Genomic DNA, 23484 nt, shown 5'->3' with positions numbered 1-23484 from the left:
AGTAAACTCGGGTCCTCTTTTGGCATTCCAACGGACTTTGACAATCAGGATTCGGCTTTGTTTCAATGTCTTGACGGATGTGTCCATAATTTCAACCGGTTCTTCCACAAAATGAAATTTTTCATCAATAGTAAGTTCCTCGAGAGGGATGACGATATCGGGTTCGGCAAGACACTTTTTCAAGTTAGATACATGGAAGGTAGGATGAATAGAGCTCAATTGGGGCGGAAGATCTAAACGATAAGCAACGGTTCCTATACGCTCCAAGATTTCGAAAGGACCAATATACCGCGGATTTAGCTTCCCGCGTTTCCCAAAATGGATTACACCCTTCCAAGGTGCGACTTTTAACATGACGCGGTCACCGACTTGAAATTCAAGGTCGTTGTGTCTTTTGTCGGTATAGCACTTTTGACGACTCCGGGCTGTCCGAAGCCTATCCCGGATTTGAACGATCTTCTCGGTGATTTCGTGAATGAGTTCGGGTCCGGTGATTTGTACGTCGCCTACTTCGGCCCAACAAAGAGGAGAACGGAATTTTCGGCCATATAGCGCTTCAAAAGGTGCGGCTTTAATACTCGCGTGATAACTTTTGTTGTAAGAGAACTCGGTGAGAGGTAAGTGCTTGTCCCAAGCTTTTCCAAAATCAACCACGCAAGCTCGTAACATGTCCTCCAAGGTTTGAATTGTGCGTTCGCTTTGCCCATCGGTTTGGGGATGATATACGGTGCTCATGTGTAAACGCGTTCCCAACGCTTCTTGCAAGGTACGCCAAAATCTAGAAACAAAACGGCCATCTCTGTCGGAGATAATCGATAAAGGTACACCGTGTCGGGCAACGATCTCCTTGATGTAAAGTTGTGCAAGTTTCTCCATTTTGTCAGTTTCTTTCATAGCAAGAAAGTGTGCGGATTTGGTGTAGTGACCCGAACTTTTCCATGTTTATATATATTAAATGAAATTGTTATTTACATGATTAAGTGTTTCCAACATGTTAAGCAATCAAACTTGTTAAGACTTGATTCATTGAAATAGGTTTCATATAGACAATTGACCACCCAAGTTGACCGGTGATTCACTAACGTTAAAACTTGTAAAAACTATATGATGACATATATATGGTTATATATATAGTTAACATTATATTATGATAAGTAAACATATCATTAAGTATATTAACAATGAACTACATATGTAAAAACAAGACTACTAACTTAATGATTTTGAAACGAGACATATATGTAACGATTATCGTTGTAACGACATTTAATGTATATATATCATATTAAGAGATATTCGTACATCATAATATCATGATAATATAATAATTTAAAATCTCTTTTGATATTATAAACATTGGGTTAACAACATTTAACAAGATCGTTAACCTAAAGGTTTCAAAACAACACTTACATGTAACGACTAACGATGACTTAACGACTCAGTTAAAATGTATATACATGTAGTGTTTTAATATGTATTCATACACTTTTGAAAGACTTCAAGACACTTATAAAAATACTTCTACATAACAAAAATGCTTACAATTACATCCTCGTTCAGTTTCATCAACAATTCTACTCGTAAGCACCCGTATTCATACTCGTACAATACACAGCTTTTAGATGTATGTAATATTGGTATATACACTCCAATGATCAGCTCTTAGCAGCCCATGTGAGTCACCTAACACATTTGGGAACCATCATTTGGCAACTAGCATGAAATATCTCATAAAATTACAAAAATATGAGTAATCATTCATGACTTATTTACATGAAAACAAAATTACATATCCTTTATATCTAATCCATACACCAACGACCAAAAACACCTACAAACACTTTCATTCTTCAATTTTCTTCATCTAATTGATCTTTCTCAAGTTCCATCTTCAAGTTCTAAGTGTTCTTCATAAATTCCAAAAGTTCTAGTTTCATAAAATCAAGAATACTTCTAAGATTGAAGGTTTACTTTCAGGTTTTCTAAATCCATTCCAAGTAATCATCCAAGATCAAGAAACCTTTGTTACTTATAGTAGGTTATCTTTCTAATACAATGTAATAATCATATTCAAACTTTAATTCAATTTCTATAACTATAACAATCTTATTTCGAGTGGAAATCTTACTTGAAATTGTTTTCGTGTCATGATTCTGCTTCAAGAACTTTCAAGCCATCCAAGGATCCTTTGAAGCTAGATCCATTTTTCTCATTTCCAGTAGGTTTATCCAAGGAACTTAAGGTAGTAATGATGTTCATAACATCGTTCGATTCATACATAAAAAGCTGTCTTATTCAACGTTATAAACGTGTAATCACTAGAACATAGTTTAGTTAATTCTAAACTTTTTCGCAAATAAAGTTAATCCTTCTAACTAGACTTTTAAAATCAACTAAACACATATTCTATATCTATATGATATGCTAACTTAATGATTTAAAACCCGGAAACACGATAAACACCATAAAACTGGATATACGCCGTCGTAGTAAAACCGGGGGCTGTTTTGGTTGGGATAATTAAAAGCTAAGAAGAACTTTGATTTAAAAGCTATACTTCTGGAAAAATGATTTTTCTTATGAACATGAAACTATATCCAAAAATCATGGTTAAACTCAAAGTGAAAGTATGTTTTTCAAAATGGCCATCAGGATGTCGTTCTTTCGACGAAAATGACTACCTCTTTCAAAAACGACTTGTAACTTGTATTTCCGACTATAAACTTATACGTTTTCTGTTTAGATTCATAAAGTTAAGTTCAATACGAAACCGTGGCCACTGGAATCACTCAAAACGGATTAGAAACGAAGAAATGGCGAGTAAAACAAGATTGATAAAAACTACTCATTTTACCTACGTGAAAGTTAGTAATAAATCTATTCCAACCATAACCTAATCAACTTATATTGTATATTATGTAATCTTGAGATACCATAGACAAGTATACAATGTTTCGACCTATCATGTCGACCCATCTATATATATATATATATATATTGCGGAACAACCATAGACACTCTATATGTGAACGTTGGAGTTAGCTATACAGGGTTGAGGTTGATTCCAAAAAATATATATAGTTTGAGTTGTGATCAATACTGAGATACGTATACACTGGGTCATGGATTGATTCAAGATAATAGTTATCAATTTATTTCTGTACATCTAACTGTGGACAACTAGTTGTAGGTTACTAACGAGAACAGCTGACTTAATAAACTTAAAACATCAAAATGTATTAAAAGTTTTGTAAATATATTTTGAACATACTTTGATATATATGTATATATTGTTATAGGTTCGTGAATCAACCAGTGGCCAAGTCTTACTTCCCGACGAAGTAAAAATCTGTGAAAGAGAGTTTCATTATTCCTTTTTTATATATATTTTTGGGCTGAGAATACATGAAATGTTTTAATAACTATTTTACAATATTTATAAGCGTGAGTTTCATTATTCCCTTTTTATATATATTTTTGGGCTGAGAATACATGAAATGTTTTAATAACTATTTTACAATATTTATAAGCGTGAGTTTCATTATTCCCTTTTTAAATATTTTTGCAATATATATTTTTGGGACTGAGAATACATGCGCTGCTTTTATATAGTTTTGGGACTGAGAATAAATGCTTTACGAAATAGACACAAGTGATCGAAACTACATTCTATGGTTGGATTATCAAATCGAATATCACCCTATATAGTCTGGTAATCTAAGAATTAGGGAACAGAAATCCTAATTGACGCGAACTCTAAAGATAGATCTATTGGGCCTAACAAACCCCATCCAAAGTACCGGATGCTTTAGTACTTCGAAATTTATATCATATCCGAAGGGTGTCCCGGAATGATGGGGATATTCTTATATATGCATCTTGTTAATGTCGGTTACCAGGTGTTCACCATATGAATGATTTTTATCTCTATGTATGGGATGTGTATTGAAATATGAAATCTTGTGGTCTATTGTTACGATTTGATATATATATAGGTTAAACCTATAACTCACCAACATTTTTGTTGACGTTTAAAGCATGTTTATTCTCAGGTGAATACTAAGAGCTTCCGCTGTTGCATACTAAAATAAGGACAAGATTTGGAGTCCATGTTTGTATGATATTGTGTAAAAACTGCATTCAAGAAACTGATTTCGATGTAACATATTTGTATTGTAAACCATTATGTAATGGTCGTGTGTAAACATGATATTTTAGATTATCATTATTTGATAATCTACGTAAAGCTTTTTAAACCTTTATTTATGAAATAAAGGTTATGGTTTGTTTTAAAAATGAATGCAGTCTTTGAAAAGCGTCTCATATAGAGGTCAAAACCTCGCAACGAAATCAATTAATATGGAACGTTTTTAATCAATAAGAACGGGACGTTTCAGTTGGTATCCGAGCGTTGGTCTTAGAGAACCAGAATTTTGCATTAGTGTGTCTTATCGAGTTTGTTAGGATGCATTAGTGAGTCTGGACTTCGACCGTGTTTACTTGAAAAAAAAAAAAAAGATTGCTTAACAAATTTTGTTGGAAACTATATATTTTTAACATGTGAATATTATGTGATATATTAATCTCTTAATGTGTTTGATATTATGTGATAGATGTCTACCTCTAGAACTAGTCCCATTGGCTCACCTAATAATAATGAAGAGTCAAATGTAAATTGGAATGATTCGTGGACTGATTCACAAGTTCCCGAAGAGGAACCAGAAGAAGAGTCGGAACCGGAAGAAGAATCGGAACCGGAAGAAGAATCAGAACCGGAAGAAGAACCAGTGGGGGAAATAATAAAACGGTTAAGTAGAAGAAAATCCTCAACCAACCGACCAAAGTTAATTATGGTCAACGGTGTTTCCGCCAAGGAAGCAAAATATTGGGAGGATTACCAATTTTCCGATGAATCGGATCCCGACGAGGATTCCGATGATGTTATAGAAATTACCCCAACTGAATTTAAAAAGGCAAAAGAGAACAATAAGGGAAAGGGCATAAAAATAGAGAAATCTGATTCTAACCCCGATGAACTTTATATGTATCGTCAACACCCGTATTTCTTAAGTTGTAACAATAACCCGGGAACCTCTAAACCACCAGGTTTTTCTAGACCAATGTGGAAAATGACGGCTCGTATTAGGGGAACATCATATATCCCTAAAAACTTAGCAAAAAGAATCAATTTCGAAAAAGAAGAAACGAGTGAGTCGGAATAAGATAGTTGTATTTGTGCAGTGTAATATATGTAATATAGTGTGCTTATGCTTTACGATATATGTAAAAATTGCTTGTATTAATAAGTATCTTTTATGAATCTAACTCTTGTCTATTTTACAGTATAAAAACACAAAATGGATAGACAACCCAATATTTTAGAAGACTTACCCGGAGATATGATTGATGAAATCTTGTCTAGAGTCGGTCAAAATTCCTCGGCACAACTATTTATGGCAAAATCACTTTGTAAGACATTCGAAGAACGTTCCAAGAATGCCTTGGTTTATAAAAGGCTTTCGTTTGAAAGATGGGGGATATCACATTGGGAAACCCATAAGTTACGATGTGTTTACTTTGATGCATATATTGCGGGGAATCCAAATGCTATTTTACGCAACGGGTTAAGAAATTATTTTAACTCAATGTATCCGAATATAGGACTTCATGATTTACAAAAAGTGGCTAACATGCAACACAAAGAAGCATGTTATGCTTATGGGTTAGTAATGTTCGCTTCTCACCAAAGTGAGAAAAAGAACATCGGGCTACAACTATTAAACAAAACGTTCCCACAAGTGACGGAGTCGGTAATTGGGGTAAGAAATGAGGTTTTTAGGTTATTACGAGATTGTTGGTCATTACGTAACCTTCGCCCTTTTGACGACGTTACAACACATTGTCATACTATCGGTCACAACGGTTACGTTACGCAAGACCAAGGATGGAAAGTGGTATTAGTAAAACCAGAATGCATGGCTTGTTTCTGGACGTATGAATTACGTGTCTTTGTTGCCTTTGCTGAACGCCTTATTTATTAACTAGAATTATCTTCGCAACTACTTTGTATCAAAGTTTTATGTGCTATATTTCATGCTATATGTAAAATAGCGGTATTGTAAGTTTGCAAGTTATTGTATAAAGGTTTGAATATGATATATATTTTTTTTTTGTTGTGATTAGTTTTTCATATAGAATTGTAGTAGTTGAAATGGTATGTTAGCTACTAAGTATGAACTTAACGGGTAGGTACTACCCGAATTAAAGAGTATAAAACGCTAATATGAAGAAAGAGCTTTTATAAATAAGTTCATATTACGCTACGAAATACTATTGACTACTCTTGATATTCTATATGATTAACTCGTTTCATTTGACTATTTTGAAGGAAATGGCACCGACTACTCGACACACCTTGAATATGAGTGAAGAGGAATTTTGTGCCTTTCTTGCTTCAAACATAGCCGCAGTACAGGCTGCGCTACATACCAACAATAACCTTGGATCTAGCAGTACAGGAAATCGTGTAGGATGCACCTACAAAGAATTCACTGCATGCAAACCTTTGGAATTTGATGGAACCGAAGGGATGATCGGATTGAAACGGTGGACCCAGAAGGTCGAATTTGTGTTTGCCATAAGTAAGTGTACTGAAGAGGACAAAGTGAAGTACGCTACACATACCTTCACAGGTTCTGCGTTAACATGGTGGAATACCTATCTAGAGCAAGTGGGACAAGATGATGCTTACGCACTACCGTGGTCAGCATTCAAGCACTTGATGAACGAGAAGTACCGTCCCAGAACCGAGGTCAATAAGCTCAAGACAGAACTTAGAGGGTTACGAACCCAAGGATTTGATATTACCACGTACGAAAGACGATTCACAGAATTGTGCTTATTGTGTCCGGGAGCGTTCGAAGATGAGGAAGAGAAGATCGACGCGTTTTTGAAAGGATTACCAGAAAGAATCCAAGAATATATAAGTTCACACGAGCCCGCCTCCATACAACAGGCATGTAGAATGGCTCACAAAGTAGTGAACCAGAATGAAGAAAGAATTAAAGAACAGACTGCTGAAGAGGCCAATGTGAAGCAAGTCAAAAGAAAGTGGGAGGAAAACGGTGATAAGAATCACCAATACAACAACAACAGCAATTACAACAATAATCGCAACAACTATCCCAACAATCGCAACATCAATCGCAACTACAATAAACGGCCCAACAACAACAACAACAACAACAACAACAACAACAGCAACTACAACAATCATCCCAACAACAATAATAACCGCAACAACAACAACAACAATCAGAAGCAGCTATGCCAAAGGTGTGAAAAGTATCACTCGGGGTTCTGCACCAAATTTTGCAACAAGTGTAAAAGAAATGGTCATAGCGCGGCGAAGTGTGAGGTCTACGGACCAGGGGTTAACAGAACGAAAGGAACAAATGGTGTTGGAACGAGTAATGGCGGAGCAAGTAGTGTCGGAGCAAGTTATGCCAATGTAGTTTGTTATAAATGTGGAAAACCGGGCCACATTATTAGAAATTGCCCGAACCAGGAGAACACGAATGGACAAGTTCGCGGAAGAGTTTTCAATATTAATGCAGCAGAGGCACAGGAAGACCCGGAGCTTGTTACGGGTACGTTTCTTATTGACAATAAATCTGCTTACGTTTTATTTGATTCGGATGCGGATAGAAGCTATATGAGTAGAGATTTTTGTGCTAAATTAAGTTGCCCATTGACGCCTTTGGATAATAAATTTTTACTCGAATTAGCAAATGGTAAATTAATTTCAGCAGATAATATATGTCGGAATCGAGAAATTAAACTGGTTAGCGAAACATTTAAGATTGACTTGATACCAGTAGAGTTAGGGAGTTTTGATGTGATAATTGGTATGGACTGGTTGAAAGAAGTGAAAGCAGAGATCGTTTGTTACAAAAATGCAATTCGCATTATACGAGAAAAAGGAAAACCCTTAATGGTGTACGGACAAAAAGGGCAACACGAAGCTACATCTTATTAGTAATTTGAAGGCACAAAAACTAATAAGAAAAGGTTGCTATGCTGTTCTAGCACACGTCGAGAAAGTACAAACTGAAGAAAAGAGCATCAATGATGTTCCCGTCGCAAAAGAATTTCCCGATGTATTTCCAAAAGAATTACCGGGATTACCCCCACATCGATCCGTTGAATTTCAAATAGATCTTGTACCAGGAGCTGCACCAATAGCTCGTGCTCCTTACAGACTCACACCCAGCGAGATGAAAGAACTGCAAAGTCAATTACAAGAACTTTTAGAACGTGGTTTCATTCGAACAAGCACATCACCGTGGGGAGCTCCTGTTTTGTTTGTCAAGAAGAAAGATGGTACATTCAGGTTGTGTATCAACTACCGAGAGTTGAACAAACTTACCATCAAGAACCGCTACCCACTACCGAGAATCGACGACTTATTTGATCAACTACAAGGCTCGTCTATTTATTCAAAGATTGACTTACGTTCCGGGTATCATCAAATGCGGGTGAAAGAAGATGATATTCCAAATGCTGCTTTTAGGACGCGTTATGTTCATTACGAGTTTATGGTTATGCCGTTTGGATTGACTAATACACCAGCTGTGTTCATGGACCTTATGAACCGAGTGTGCGGACCATACCTTGACAAGTTTGTCATTGTTTTCATTGATGACATACTTATTTACTCAAAGAATGACCAAGAACACGGTGAACATTTGAGAAAGGTGTTAGAAGTATTGAGGAAGGAAGAATTGTACGCTAAGTTTTCAAAGTGTGCATTTTGGTTGGAAGAAGTTCAATTTCTCGGTCACATAGTGAACAAAGAAGGTATTAAGGTGGATCCGGCAAAGATAGAAACTGTTGAAAAGTGGGAAACCCCGAAAACGCCGAAACACATACGCTAGTTTTTAGGACTAGCTGGTTACTACAGAAGGTTCATCCAAGACTTTTCCAGAATAGCAAAACCCTTGACTGCATTAACGCATAAAGGGAAGAATTTTGAATGGAAGGATGAACAAGAGAAAGCGTTCTAGTTATTGAAGAAAAAGCTAACTACGGCACATATATTGTCATTACCTGAAGGTAATGATGATTTTGTGATTTATTGTGACGCATCAAAGCAAGGTCTCGGTTGTGTATTAATGCAACGAACAAAGGTGATTGCTTATGCGTCTAGACAATTGAAGATTCACGAACAAAATTATACGACGCATGATTTGGAATTAGGCGCGGTTGTTTTTGCATTAAAGACTTGGAGGCACTACTTATATGGGGTCAAAAGTATTATATATACCGACCACAAAAGTCTTCAACACATATTTAATCAGAAACAACTGAATATGAGGCAGCGTAGGTGGATTGAATTGTTGAATGATTACGACTTTGAGATTCGTTACCACCCTCGGAAGGCAAATGTGGTAGCCGACGCCTTGAGCAGGAAGGACAGAGAACCCATTCGAGTAAAATCTATGAATATAATGATTCACAATAACCTTACTACTCAAATAAAGGAGGCGCAACAAGGAGTTTTAAAATAGGGAAATTTAAAGGATGAAATACCCAAAGGATCGGAGAAGCATCTTAATATTCGGGAAGACGGAACCCGGTATAGGGCTGAAAGGATTGGGGTACCAAAATTTGGGGATATGAGAGAAATGGTACTTAGAGAAGCTCATAAAACCAGATACTCAATACATCCTGGAACGGGGAAGATGTACAAGGATCTCAAGAAACATTTTTGGTGGCCGGGTATGAAAGCCGATGTTGCTAAATACGTAGGAGAATGTTTGATGTGTTCTAAGGTCAAAGCTGAGCATCAGAAACCATTAGGTCTACTTCAACAATCCAAAATCCCGGAATGGAAATGGGAAAACATTACCATGGATTTCATCACTAAATTGCCAAGGACTACAAGTGATTTTGATACTATTTGGGTAATAGTTGATCGTCTCACCAAATCAGCACACTTCCTGCCAATAAGAGAAGATGACAAGATGGAGAAGTTAGCACGACTATATTTGAAGGAAGTCGTCTCCAGACATGGAATACCAATCTCTATTATCTCTGATAGGGATGGCAGATTTATTTCAAGATTCTGGCAGACATTACAGCAAGCATTAGGAACTCGTCTAGACATGAGTACTGCCTATCATCCACAAACTGATGGGCAGAGTGAAAGGACGATACAAACGCTTGAAGACATGCTACGAGCATGTGTTATTGATTTCGGAAACAGTTGGGATCGACATCTACCGTTAGCAGAATTTTCCTACAACAACAGCTACCATTCAAACATTGAGATGACGCCGTTTGAAGCACTTTATGGTAGAAAGTGCAGGTCTCCGATTTGTTGGAGTGAAGTGGGGGATAGACAGATTACGGGTCCGGAGATAATACAAGAAACTACCGAGAAGATCATCCAAATTCAACAACGGTTGAAAACCGCCCAAAGTCGACAAAAGAGCTATGCTGACATTAAAAGAAAAGATATAGAATTTGAAATTGAAGATATGGTCATGCTTAAAGTTGCACCTTGGAAAGGCGTTGTTCGATTTGGTAAACGAGGTAAATTAAATCCTAGGTATATTGGACCATTCAAGATTATTGATCGTGTCGGACCAGTAGCTTACCGACTTGAGTTACCTCAACAAATCGCGGCTGTACATAACACTTTCCACGTCTCAAATTTGAAGAAATATTTTGCTAAAGAAGATCTCACTATTCCGTTAGATGAAATCCAAATCAACGAAAAACTTCAATTTATCGAAGAACCCGTCGAAATAATGGATCGTGAGGTTAAAAGACTTAAGCAAAACAAGATACCAATTGTTAAGGTTCAATGGAATGCTCATAGAGGACCCGAGTTCACCTAGGAACGAGAAGATCAGATAAAGAAGAAATACCCGCACTTATTTCCAGAAGATACGTCAACACCTCCAACTGCTTAAAATTTCGGGACGAAATTTATTTAACGGGTAGGTACTGTAGTGACCCGAACTTTTCCATGTTTATATATATTAAATGAAATTGTTATTTACATGATTAAGTGTTTCCAACATGTTAATCAATCAAACTTGTTAAGACTTGATTCATTGAAATAGGTTTCATATAGACAATTGACCACCCAAGTTGACCGGTGATTCACGAACATTAAAACTTGTAAAAACTATATGATGAAATATATATGGTTATATATATAGTTAACATGATATTATGATAAGTAAACATATCATTAAGTATATTAACAATGAACTACATATGTAAAAACAAGACTACTAACTTAATGATTTTGAAACGAGACATATATGTAACGATTATCGTTGTAACGACATTTAATGTATATATATCATATTAAGAGATATTCGTACATCATAATATCATGATAATATAATAATTTAAAATCTCTTTTGATATTATAAACATTGGGTTAACAACATTTAACAAGATCGTTAACCTAAAGGTTTCAAAACAACACTTACATGTAACGATTAACGATGACTTAACGACTCAATTAAAATGTATATACATGTAGTGTTTTAATATGTATTCATACACTTTTGAAAGACTTCAAGACACTTATCAAAATACTTCTAATTAACAAAAATGCTTACAATTACATCCTCGTTCAGTTTCATCAACAATTCTACTCGTATGCACCCGTATTCGTACTCGTACAATACACAGCTTTTAGATGTATGTACTATTGGTATATACACTCCAATGATCAGCTCTTAGCAGCCCATGTGAGTCACCTAACACATGTGGGAACCATCATTTGGCAACTAGCATGAAATATCTCATAAAATTATAAAAATATGAGTAATCATTCATGACTTATTTACATGAAAACAAAATTACATATCCTTTATATCTAATCCATACACCAACGACCAAAAACACCTACAAACACTTTAATTCTTCAATTTTCTTCATCTAATTGATCTCTCTCAAGTTCCATCTTCAAGTTCTAAGTGTTCTTCATAAATTCGAAAAGTTCTAGTTTCATAAAATCAAGAATACTTCCAAGATTGCAAGTTTACTTCCAAGTTTTCTAAATCCATTCCAAGTAATCATCCAAGATCAAGAAACCTTTGTTACTTACAGTAGGTTATCTTTCTAATACAAATTAATAATCATATTCAAACTTTAATTCAATTTCTATAACTATAACAATCTTATTTCGAGTGGAAATCTTACTTGAAATTGTTTTCGTGTCATGATTCTGCTTCAAGAACTTTCAAGCCATCCAAGGATCCTTTGAAGCTAGATCCATTTTTATCATTTCCAGTAGGTTTATTCAAGGAACTTGAAGTAGTAATGATGTTCATAACATCATTCGACTCATACATAAAAAGCTGTCTTATTCAACGTTATAAACTTGTAATCACTAGAACATAGTTTAGTTAATTCTAAACTTGTTCGCAAATAAAGTTAATCCTTCTAACTAGACTTTTAAAATCAACTAAACACATATTATATATCTATATGATATGCTAACTTAATGATTTAAAACCCGAAAACACGATAAACACCATAAAACTGGATATACGCCGTCGTAGTAAAACCGAGGGCTGTTTTGGTTGGGATAATTAAAAGCTAAGAAGAACTTTGATTTAAAAGCTATACTTCTGGAAAAATGATTTTTCTTATGAACATGAAACTATATCCAAAAATCAAGGTTAAACTCAAAGTGAAAGTATGTTCTTCAAAATGGTCATCAAGATGTCGTTCTTTCGACGGAAATGACTACCTCTTTCAAAAACGACTTGTAACTTGTATTTCCGACTATAAACTTATATTTTTCTGTTTAGATTCATAAAGTTAAGTTCAATACAAAACCGTGGCCACTGGAATCACTCAAAACGGATTAGAAACGAAGAAATGGCGAGTAAAACAAGATTGATAAAAACTACTCATTTTACCTACGTGAAAGTTAGTAATAAATCTATTCCAACCATAACCTAATCAACTTATCTTGTATATTATGTAATCTTGAGATACCATAGACACGTATACAATGTTTCGACCTATCATGTCGACCCATCTATATATATATTGCAGAACAACCATAGACACTCTATATGTGAATGTTGGAGTTAGCTATACAGGGTTGAGGTTGATTCCAAAAAATATATATAGTTTGAGTTGTGATCAATACTGAGATACGTATAAACTGGGTCATGGATTGATTCAAGATAATAGTTATCGATTTATTTCTGTACATCTAACTGTGGACAACTAGTTGTAGGTTACTAAGGAGAACAGCTGACTTAATAAACTTAAAACATCAGAATGTATTAAAAGTTTTGTAAATATATTTTGAACATACTTTGATATATATGTATATATTGTTATAGGTTCGTGAATCAACCAGTGGCCAAGTCTTACTTCCCGACGAAGTAAAAATCTGTGAAAGTGAGTTTCATTATTCCCTTTTTATATATATTTTTGGGCTGAGAATACATGAAATGTTTTAATAACTATTTTACAATATTTATAAGCGTGAGTTTCATTATTCCCTTTTTATATATATTTTTGGGCTGAGAATACATGAAATGTTTTAATAACTATTTTACAATATTTATAAGCGTTAGTTTCATTATTCCCTTTTTAAATATTTTTGGGACTGAGAATACATGCGCTGCTTTTATAAATGTTTTACGAAATAGACACAAGTGATCGAAACTACATTCTATGGTTGGATTATCAAATCGAATATCACCCTATATAGTCTGGTAATCTAAGAATTAGGGAACAGAAACCCTAATTGACGCGAACTCTAAAGATAGATCTATTGGGCCTAACAAACCCCATCCAAAGTACCGGATGCTTTAGTACTTCGAAATTTATATCATATCCGAAGGGTGTCCCGGAATGATGGGGATATTCTTATATATGCATCTTGTTAATGTCGGTTACCAGGTATTCACCATATGAATGATTTTTATCTCTATGTATGGGATGTGTATTGAAATATGAAATCTTGTGGTCTATTGTTACGATTTGATATATATAGGTTAAACCTATAACTCACCAACATTTTTGTTGACGTTTAAAGCATGTTTATTCTCAGGTGAATACTAAGAGCTTTCGCTGTTGCATACTAAAATAAGGACAAGATTTGGAGTCCATGTTTGTATGATATTGTGTAAAAACTGCATTCAAGAAACTGATTTGGATGTAACATATTTGTATTGTAAACCATTATGTAATGGTCGTGTGTAAACAGGATGTTTTAGATTATCATTATTTGATAATCTACGTAAAGCTTTTTAAACCTTTATTTATGAAATAAAGGTTATGGTTTGTTTTAAAAATGAATGCAGTCTTTGAAAAACGTCTCATATAGAGGTCAAAACCTCGCAACGAAATCAATTAATATGGAACGTTTTTAATCAATAAGAACGGGACATTTCAGTTGGTATCCGTGTGTTGGTCTTAGAGAACCAGAATTTTGCATTAGGGTGTCTTATCGAGTTTGTTAGGATGCATTAGTGAGTCTGGACTTCGACCGTGTTTACTTGAAAAAAAAAAGATTGCTTAACAAATTTTGTTGGAAACTATATATTTTTAACATGTGAATATTATGTGATATATTAATCTCTTAATGTGTTTGATATTATGTGATAGATGTCTACCTCTAGAACTAGTCCCATTGGCTCACCTAATAATAATGAAGAGTCAAATGTAAATTGGAATGATTCGTGGACTGATTCACAAGTTCCCGAAGAGGAACCGGAAGAAGAGTCGGAACCGGAAGAAGAATCGGAACCGGAAGAAGAATCGGAACCGGAAGAAGAATCAGAACCGGAAGAAGAACCAGTGGGGGAAATAATAAAACGGTTAAGTAGAAGAAAATCCTCAACCAACCGACCAAAGTTAATTATGGTCAACGGTGTTTCCGCCAAGGAAGCAAAATATTGGGAGGATTACCAATTTTCCGATGAATAGGATCCCGACGAGGATTCCGATGATGTTATAGAAATTACCCCAACTGAATTTAAAAAGGCAAAAGAGAACAATAAGGGAAAGGGCATAAAAATAGAGAAATCTGATTCTAACCCCGATGAACTTTATATGTATCGTCAACACCCGTTTTTCTTAAGTTGTAACAATAACCCGGGAACCTCTAAACCACCAGGTTTTTCTAGACCAATGTGGAAAACGACGGCTCGTATTAGGGGAACATCATATATCCCTAAAAACTTAGCAAAAAGAATCAAGTTCGAAAAAGAAGAAACGAGTGAGTCGGAATAAGATAGTTGTATTTGTGCGGTGTAATATATGTAATATAGTGTGCTTATGCTTTACGATATATGTAAAAATTGCTTGTATTAATAAGTATCTTTTATGAATCTAACTCTTGTCTATTTTACAGTATAAAAACACAAAATGGATAGACAACCCAATATTTTAGAAGACTTACCCGGAGACATGATTGATGAAATCTTGTCTAGAGTCGGTCAGAATTCCTCGGCACAACTATTTATGGCAAAATCACTTTGTAAGACATTCGAAGAACGTTCCAAGAATGCCTTGGTTTATAAAAGGCTTTCGTTTGAAAGATGGGGGATATCACATTGGGAAACCCATAAGTTACGATGTGTTTACTTTGACGCATATATTGCGGGGAACCCAAATGCTATTTTACGCAACGGGTTAAGAAATTATTTTAACTCAGTGTATCCGAATATAGGACTTCATGATTTAGAAAAAGCGGCTAACATGCAACACAAAGAAGCATGTTATGCTTATGGGTTAGTAATGTTCGCTTCTCACCAAAGTGAGAAAAAGAACATCAGGCTACAACTATTAAACAAAACGTTCCCACAAGTGACGGAGTCGGTAATTGGGGTAAGAAATGAGGTTTTTAGGTTATTACGAGATTGTTGGTCATTACGTAACCTTCGCCCTTTTGACGACGTTACAACACATTGTCATACTATCGGTCACAACGGTTACGTTCCGCAAGACCAAGGATGGAAAGTGGTATTAGTAAAACCAGAATGCATGGCTTGTTTCTGGACGTATGAATTACGTGTCTTTGTTGCCTTTGCTGAACGCCTTATTTATTAACTAGAATTATCTTCGCAACTACTTTGTATCAAAGTTTTATGTGCTATATTTCATGCTATATGTAAAATAGCGGTATTGTAAGTTTGCAAGTTATTGTATAAAGGTTTGAATATGATATATATTTTTTTTTTGTTGTGATTAGTTTTTCATATAGAATTGTAGTAGTTGAAATGGTATGTTAGCTACTAAGTATGAACTTAACGGGTAGGTACTACCCGAATTAAAGAGTATAAAACGCTAATATGAAGAAAGAGCTTTTATAAATAAGTTCATATTACTCTACGAAATACTATTGACTACTCTTGATATTCTATATGATTAACTCGTTTCATTTGACTATTTTGAAGGAAATGGCACCGACTACTCGACACACCTTGAATATGAGTGAAGAGGAATTTCGTGCCTTTCTTGCTTCAAACATAGCCGCAGTACAGGCTGCGCTACATACCAACAATAACCTTGGATCTAGCAGTACAGGAAATCATGTAGGATGCACCTACAAAGAATTCACTACCTGCAAACCTTTGGAATTTGATGGAACCGAAGGAACGATCTGATTGAAACGGTGGACCGAGAAGGTCGAATTGGTGTTTGCCATAAGTAAGTGTACTGAAGAGGACAAAGTGAAGTACGCTACGCATACCTTCACAGGTTTTGTGTTAACATGGTGGAATACCTATCTAGAGCAAGTGGGACAAGATGATGCTTACGCACTACCGTGGTCAGCATTCAAGCACTTGATGAACGAGAAGTACCGTCCCAGAACCGAGGTCAATAAGCTCAAGACAGAACTTAGAGGGTTACGAACCCAAGGATTTGATATTACCACGTACGAAAGATGATTCTCAGAATTGTGCTTATTGTGTTCGGGAACGTTCGAAGATGAGGAAGAGAAGATTGACGCGTTTGTGAAAGGATTACCAGAAAGAATCCAAGAAGATATAAGTTCACACGAGCCCGCCTCCATACAACAGGCATGTAGAATGGCTCACAAACTAGTGAATCAGAATGAAGAAAGAATTAAAGAACAGACTGCTGAAGAGGCCAATGTGAAGCAAGTCAAAAGAAAGTGGGAGGAAAACGGTGATAAGAATCACCAATACAACAACAACAACAATTACAACAATAATCGCAACAACTATCCCAACAATCGCAACTACAACAAACAGCCCAACAACAACAATAACAACAACAACAACAACAACAACAACAACAACAACAACAACAACAACAACAACAACAACAGCAACTACAACAATCATCCCAACAACAATAATAACCGCAACAACAACAACAATCAGAAGCAGCTATGCCAAAGGTGTGAAAAGTATCACTCGGGGTTCTGCACCAAATTTTGCAACAAGTGTAAAAGAAATGGTCATAGCGCGGTGAAGTGTGAGGTCTACGGACCAGGGGTTAACAGAACGAAAGGAACAAATGGTGTCGGAACGAGTAATGGCGGAGCAAGTATTGTCGGAGCAAGTTATGCCAATGTAGTTTGTTATAAATGTGGAAAACTGGGCCACATTATTAGAAATTGCCCGAACCAGGAGAACACGAATAGACAAGTCCGCGGAAGAGTTTTCAATATTAATGCGGCAGAGGCACAGGAAGACCCGGAGCTTGTTACGGGTAGGTTTCTTATTGACAATAAATCTGCTTACGTTTTATTTGATTCGGGTGCAGATAGAAGCTATATGAGTAGAGATTTTTGTGCTAAATTAAGTTGCCCATTGACGCCTTTGGATAATAAATTTTTACTCGAATTAGCAAATGGTAAATTAATTTCAGCAAATAATATATGTCGGAATCAAAAAATTAAACTGGTTAGCGAAACATTTTTGTTGACGTTTAAAGCATGTTTATTCTCAGGTGAATACTAAGAGCTTCCGCTATTGCACACTAAAATAAGGACAAGATTTGGAGTCCATGTTTGTATGATATTGTGTAAAAACTGCATTCAAGAAACTGATTTCGATGTAACATATTTGTATTGTAAACCATTATGTAATGGTCGTGTGTAAACATGATATTTTAGATTATCATTATTTGATAATCTACGTAAAGCTTTTTAAACCTTTATTTATGAAATAAAGGTTATGGTTTGTTTTAAAAATGAATGCAGTCTTTGAAAAACGTCTCATATAGAGGTCAAAACCTCGCAACGAAATCAATTAATATGGAACGTTTTTAATCAATAAGAACGGGACATTTCATTTGGTGAGACGGTCAACAATAACCCAAATGGTATCATAACCGCCCCTCGTTTTTGGTAGTTTGGTGATAAAATCCATCGTTATCCTTTCCCACTTCCATTGCGGGATCTCGGGTTGTTGAAGTAGTCCGGACGGTCTTTGGTGTTCGTCTTTGACTTTGGAACATGTCAAACACTTGAAAACATAAGTAGCTACATCCCTTTTGATGTTCGGCCACCAATATTGTTGTTTAAGGTCGTGGTACATCTTATTGGCATCGGGGTGAATCGAGTATCGTGACTTATGGGCTTCATCTAAAATAAGACTTCGTAGGTCCCCATAACTAGGCACCCAAATCCTTTCGGTGAAATATCGGAGTCCGGTTTCCTACATTTGCCTTCCCGGGATGGTAACGAAGCTCGCAATCGTAATCGTTTAAGGTTTCAATCCACCTTCGTTGTCTCATGTTTAGTTGCTTTTGATCGAAGATGTGTTGGAGACTTTTGTGATCGGTAAAGATAGTACTCTTGGTTCCATAAAGATAGTGTCTCCACATTTTAAGTGCAAAGACAACGGTTCCGAGTTCGAGATCATGTGTCGTATAGTTTCGTTCATGAATTTTGAGTTGTCGAGAAGCATAAGAAATGACTTTCGTTCGTTGCATCAACACACACCCAAAACCATGTTTCGAGGCATCGCAATATACAATAAAATCATCATTGCCTTCGGGAAGTGACAATATAGGAGCGGTGGTTAGCTTTGTTTTCAAGATTTAAAATGCGGATTCTTGTTCGGTCGCCCAAATGAATTTCTTTCCTTTGTGAGTTAATGCGGTTAGAGGAAGAGCAACCAAAGAGAAGTCTTTGATGAATCTACGATAGTATCCGGCGAGACCCAAAAATTGACGAATGTGAGTAGGAGTAGTAGGAGTCTCCCATTTACTAATGGCTTCGATTTTCGTTGGATCGACTTTAATACCTTGGTCACTTACAACATGACCAAGAAATTGAACTTCCTTTAACCAAAATTCATACTTGGAGAATTTGGTATAGAGTCGTTCTTGTCTTAAAAGTTCAAGCACAAGTCGGAGGTGTTCCTCGTGTTCTTCTTCGCTTTTTGAATAAACCAAAATATCATCGATGAACACGATAACGAATTTGTCAAGATACGGTTTGCACACGCGGTTCATAAGATCCATGAACACCGCCGGTGCGTTAGTGAGACCAAATGGCATTACAAGAAATTCATAGCTACCATAACGAGTTCGGAAAGCGGTTTTGGAGACATCTTCCCCCTTAACCCTTTATTGATGATAAACCGAGCGGAGATCGATTTTTGAATATACACAAGACCGTTGTAGTTGATCAAAGAGGTCATCGATGCGAGGAAGAGGATATCGGTTCTTAACCGTCAATTTGTTTAGTTCACGATAATCAATGCACATTCGTAGGGATCCGTCTTTCTTTTTAACAAACAAAATCGGAGCGCCCCAAGGTGAATGGCTAGGTTGGATAAAACCACGATCAAGTAGTTCTTGGATTTGAATTTGCAATTCTTGCATTTCAGATGGAGCGAGTCTATATGGTGTACGTACTACGGGCGCGGCTCCCGGAATAAGATCGATTTGGAATTCAACTGGTCGATGAGGTGGAAGACCCGGAAATTCGTCGGGAAATACATCGTAATAGTCACTAACAATTGGCACATCATCGATGTGCTTCTCATTGGACTCGACTTTCTTAACGTGAGCAAGGATCGCAAAACAACCCTTACGGAGTAGTTTTCTAACTTTAATGCATGAAACGAGGTTGAGTCCGGTGCAACTATTATCACCATAGACGATCAAAGGTTCACCATTCTCAATAGGAATTCGGATTGCGTTAAGATCACAAAGGATGTGAGATTTCATTTTGGCTAGCCAATTCATACCGATTATTACATCGAAGGTTCCTAGTTCCATGGGTATCAGGTCAATTTCAAACTCATTACGCAAAATGTTTAACGTACACCCCCGGTAATATGTGTCGGCACTCAATAGTTTTCCGTTGGCACTTCAATGGTATAAGTGGTATCTAGTGGAAGTGGTGGAGTATTAAAAGAATGAGTCAAAGTCTAGGATACAAAACTCTTATCGGCACCCGAATCGAATAAACAAGTAACATAAGTGTTGTTGAGGAGAAACGTACCCGTGACTAATTCATTGTCATCTCGGGCTTCCTCGGTGTTGATGTTGAAAGCTCGTCCGCGTGTGTTGGTGTTGGCTTTCTTCTTCGGACACGCATTTCTAAAATGACCCGTTTGGCCACATTCATAACAGGTACCCGGTTTTGGTGCATTGGGCACCTTTTGAGTGACGGGGGCGGCACTTCTACAATCGTTGGCCACATGACCACCCCTTTGGCACCGATGGCAAAATAGATTGCTACATTCACCATAGTGGTGTTTGTGGCATTTGTTGCAAAAGGGTTTATTTCCGCCATAACTTTTCTTGGCGTCGGAGGTGAAAGGCTTTTTGGTGAAGTTGTTGTTGTATTTGTTGCTTGATTGGGGGGCTTCCCATTTTCTTTTGTTGCCGCCCGATTTATCCTCGGCCTTAGGTGCCGGAACTACGATTTCGTCAACCGTTTCGGTCAATTGGCGGGCCATGTTCAAAGCTTGTTGTAGGTTAGCGGGTTTGGATGACATCACTCCTTGTTTGATGCTCTTTGGAAGACCATCCATATAGAGTTCAACCCTTTGAGATTCGGGGTTCACGAGGTTCGGACACATCAAGGATAGCTCGGCGTATCGTTGATTGTAGGCCTTGAGATCGTTTCCGACCGCCTTTAAAGTTCTTAGCTCTTGTTCGAGCTTTCGGGTTTCTTCACGAGGGAAAAATTCGACGATCATCCTTTCTCTCAAATCGGCCCAAGAGAGGGCGTGAGCTTCATCGGTACCCACCGATTGTACATACATGTTCCACCACATAAGGGCGATACCAGCAAAGGTGTGGGTGGAATATTTGACTTTATCTTGGTCCCAACAACCGCTTATGCTAAAAACGGCTTCCGTTTGTTCGAACCATCGAGTGAGCACAACCGGTCCCCCGGTTCCATCAAAAGTGTGAGGCTTGCACCCCATGAAGGCTTTGTAGGAGCACCCTTCGTTTGAGTTACCAGCCCCTTGATTGTTGTTGTGGTTGTTGTTATTGTTGGAGGAGTGATCGGCCATGGCCGCTTCCACGGCGGTGGCTATCATTCGTTGTAGTGCTTGTTCGGGAGTCTCATGGCATGGCACATGACGAGGAGGCATTGTTCCTTCAAAACACAAGAATACCGTTGATTAGTATTCTTAATAATACTAACCATGATATGGAATAAGGATAGAGAGAAATTTTCCTTGACTCGCCTTAAATTCTTTATGTCATAATGTCAGAATGTTCATATGAGTCACCGTAATATAATCCCGGAAATTATATTACCCTAATTCATATGTGCATTCGACACTAATTCATATAGTCATGGTGGCGCGTCAATTGAATCAAGTAACGTGAGATTAAGATTGAATAAGAATTAGATATGATAGACGAGTTCGAGTATAATGCACAAGTAGTCAAGTAATTCCTACTTCAAGTCTATATGCCGGTTGTAGTCTAGACTCACTAATGTACCCTATGACTCGGGGTTGACACCAATGAACTCTAAATCCCTACAACCAACGCTCTGATACCATCTGTAGCGACCCGACCAAATCATGTTTGACGGCGCCGACTACTTAGGTCCCGTTACGTGGTCATAAGTCTTTAACATGACGTTTGACCAAAATATGTCTCATTCATTTCATAAGTAAAAGGATGTTTCAAGTTTACAAATGTAGTTCAAAAGACTAGTTACATTACAAAGTTTAACGCACGAATGAAACCTATGCGACACAATTTAAAGTAGTCAAAAGACGCTCCAACTATGCATGTATACTCGACATCCAAGCAAGTATCAAAAAGAGTGCGGAAGCATGTATCAAGTAGCTTTCAAGGACCTGAGAAAACATATAGAAAACTGTCAACAAAAACGTTGGTGAAATCATAGGTGTTTTAGTAAACATTGTATTTGAACCACAAGATTTAATATAATATGATTATCTAAATCATTTGCATTCCAAAGTTGTTATTTGTTTCGCGGGCACCCAATTATCAAACTTAACTGTTTTGCACCCTTTGCGTAGTGTTAGAACATACACTAGACCCGAAAATATATTTCATCCGCTAACGGTAGCGAACCGTCCGAATGAGGCTCGTCAAGCCCATGTGATCACATAATATAAGTTCACGTTTACACCCTGCAAGTGTAACTAATGATAATTGAATTGAGGATTTTCGTTCAAACCCATACGTGGAATGTTCGTTTTCGTACTTATGTTCAAAGTGTAAAAGTATGATACGTATATGTTTCTCATCCCATAGTTTAAAGCATGAAAGTTGTTTGAAATATGGGACTATGATCTCACCTTGAGTGCACGTATGAAAAGTACTTCACAAAGTAACGTGTGCGAAGGATAATGCTAGTCTTGACCCAAATGTAATGAAGTCGGTATGGAATCGAAGAGGAAGTTGCAAGAATTCCAAATATGTAATTTGTTTTGGTTAAAGCTTGATCGATTTGTTTTAGATGATGAATTCTTGTTTGAAGATTTGAGAGAAACTTTGAAAGTAATTAGAGAAAATGGAAAAGAAATGGAAAAGAAAATGGGGAGGTGGGTTTGACTAGTCAAAAGCTAGTCACCTCTTTGGCATTTTAGCGAAACTAGTCCCTCGAGTTCGGTTGCGGGTGCGTGAATTACCTAAACGAGATATTTTTAAAACGCGTATTAACGAGGGATGTCATAATCATATAACGGAATTTAAATAGTTAAACGGAAAAGTAAACGGAAAAAGGCGGGATGTTACATAAGTGATGACTGACATCTTAACATAAAACACGCAAGGTCACTAATCCATACTTTATCTTGCAAACGACCAAGTCAAACATAGGATTAAGAATGAAATTAAAAGTTCAGGTAAACACACGGTCGAGGTACGGTCGACCGCATAGTCAACCGTGAAACCCCAAACTGAATTGCAACGCAGTTTTGTGAAAACAAGTTGCACGGTCGCCACCACGGTCAACCGCAGTGCGACCGCAGTTTCTTCTGTCAGTGTTTTTGA

Source organism: Rutidosis leptorrhynchoides, chromosome 4, assembly GCF_046630445.1.
Source record: "Rutidosis leptorrhynchoides isolate AG116_Rl617_1_P2 chromosome 4, CSIRO_AGI_Rlap_v1, whole genome shotgun sequence".
NCBI lineage: Eukaryota > Viridiplantae > Streptophyta > Magnoliopsida > Asterales > Asteraceae > Rutidosis > Rutidosis leptorrhynchoides.
The sequence above is the reverse complement of the archived record's forward strand: the minus strand, read 5'-3'. Positions refer to the sequence as shown.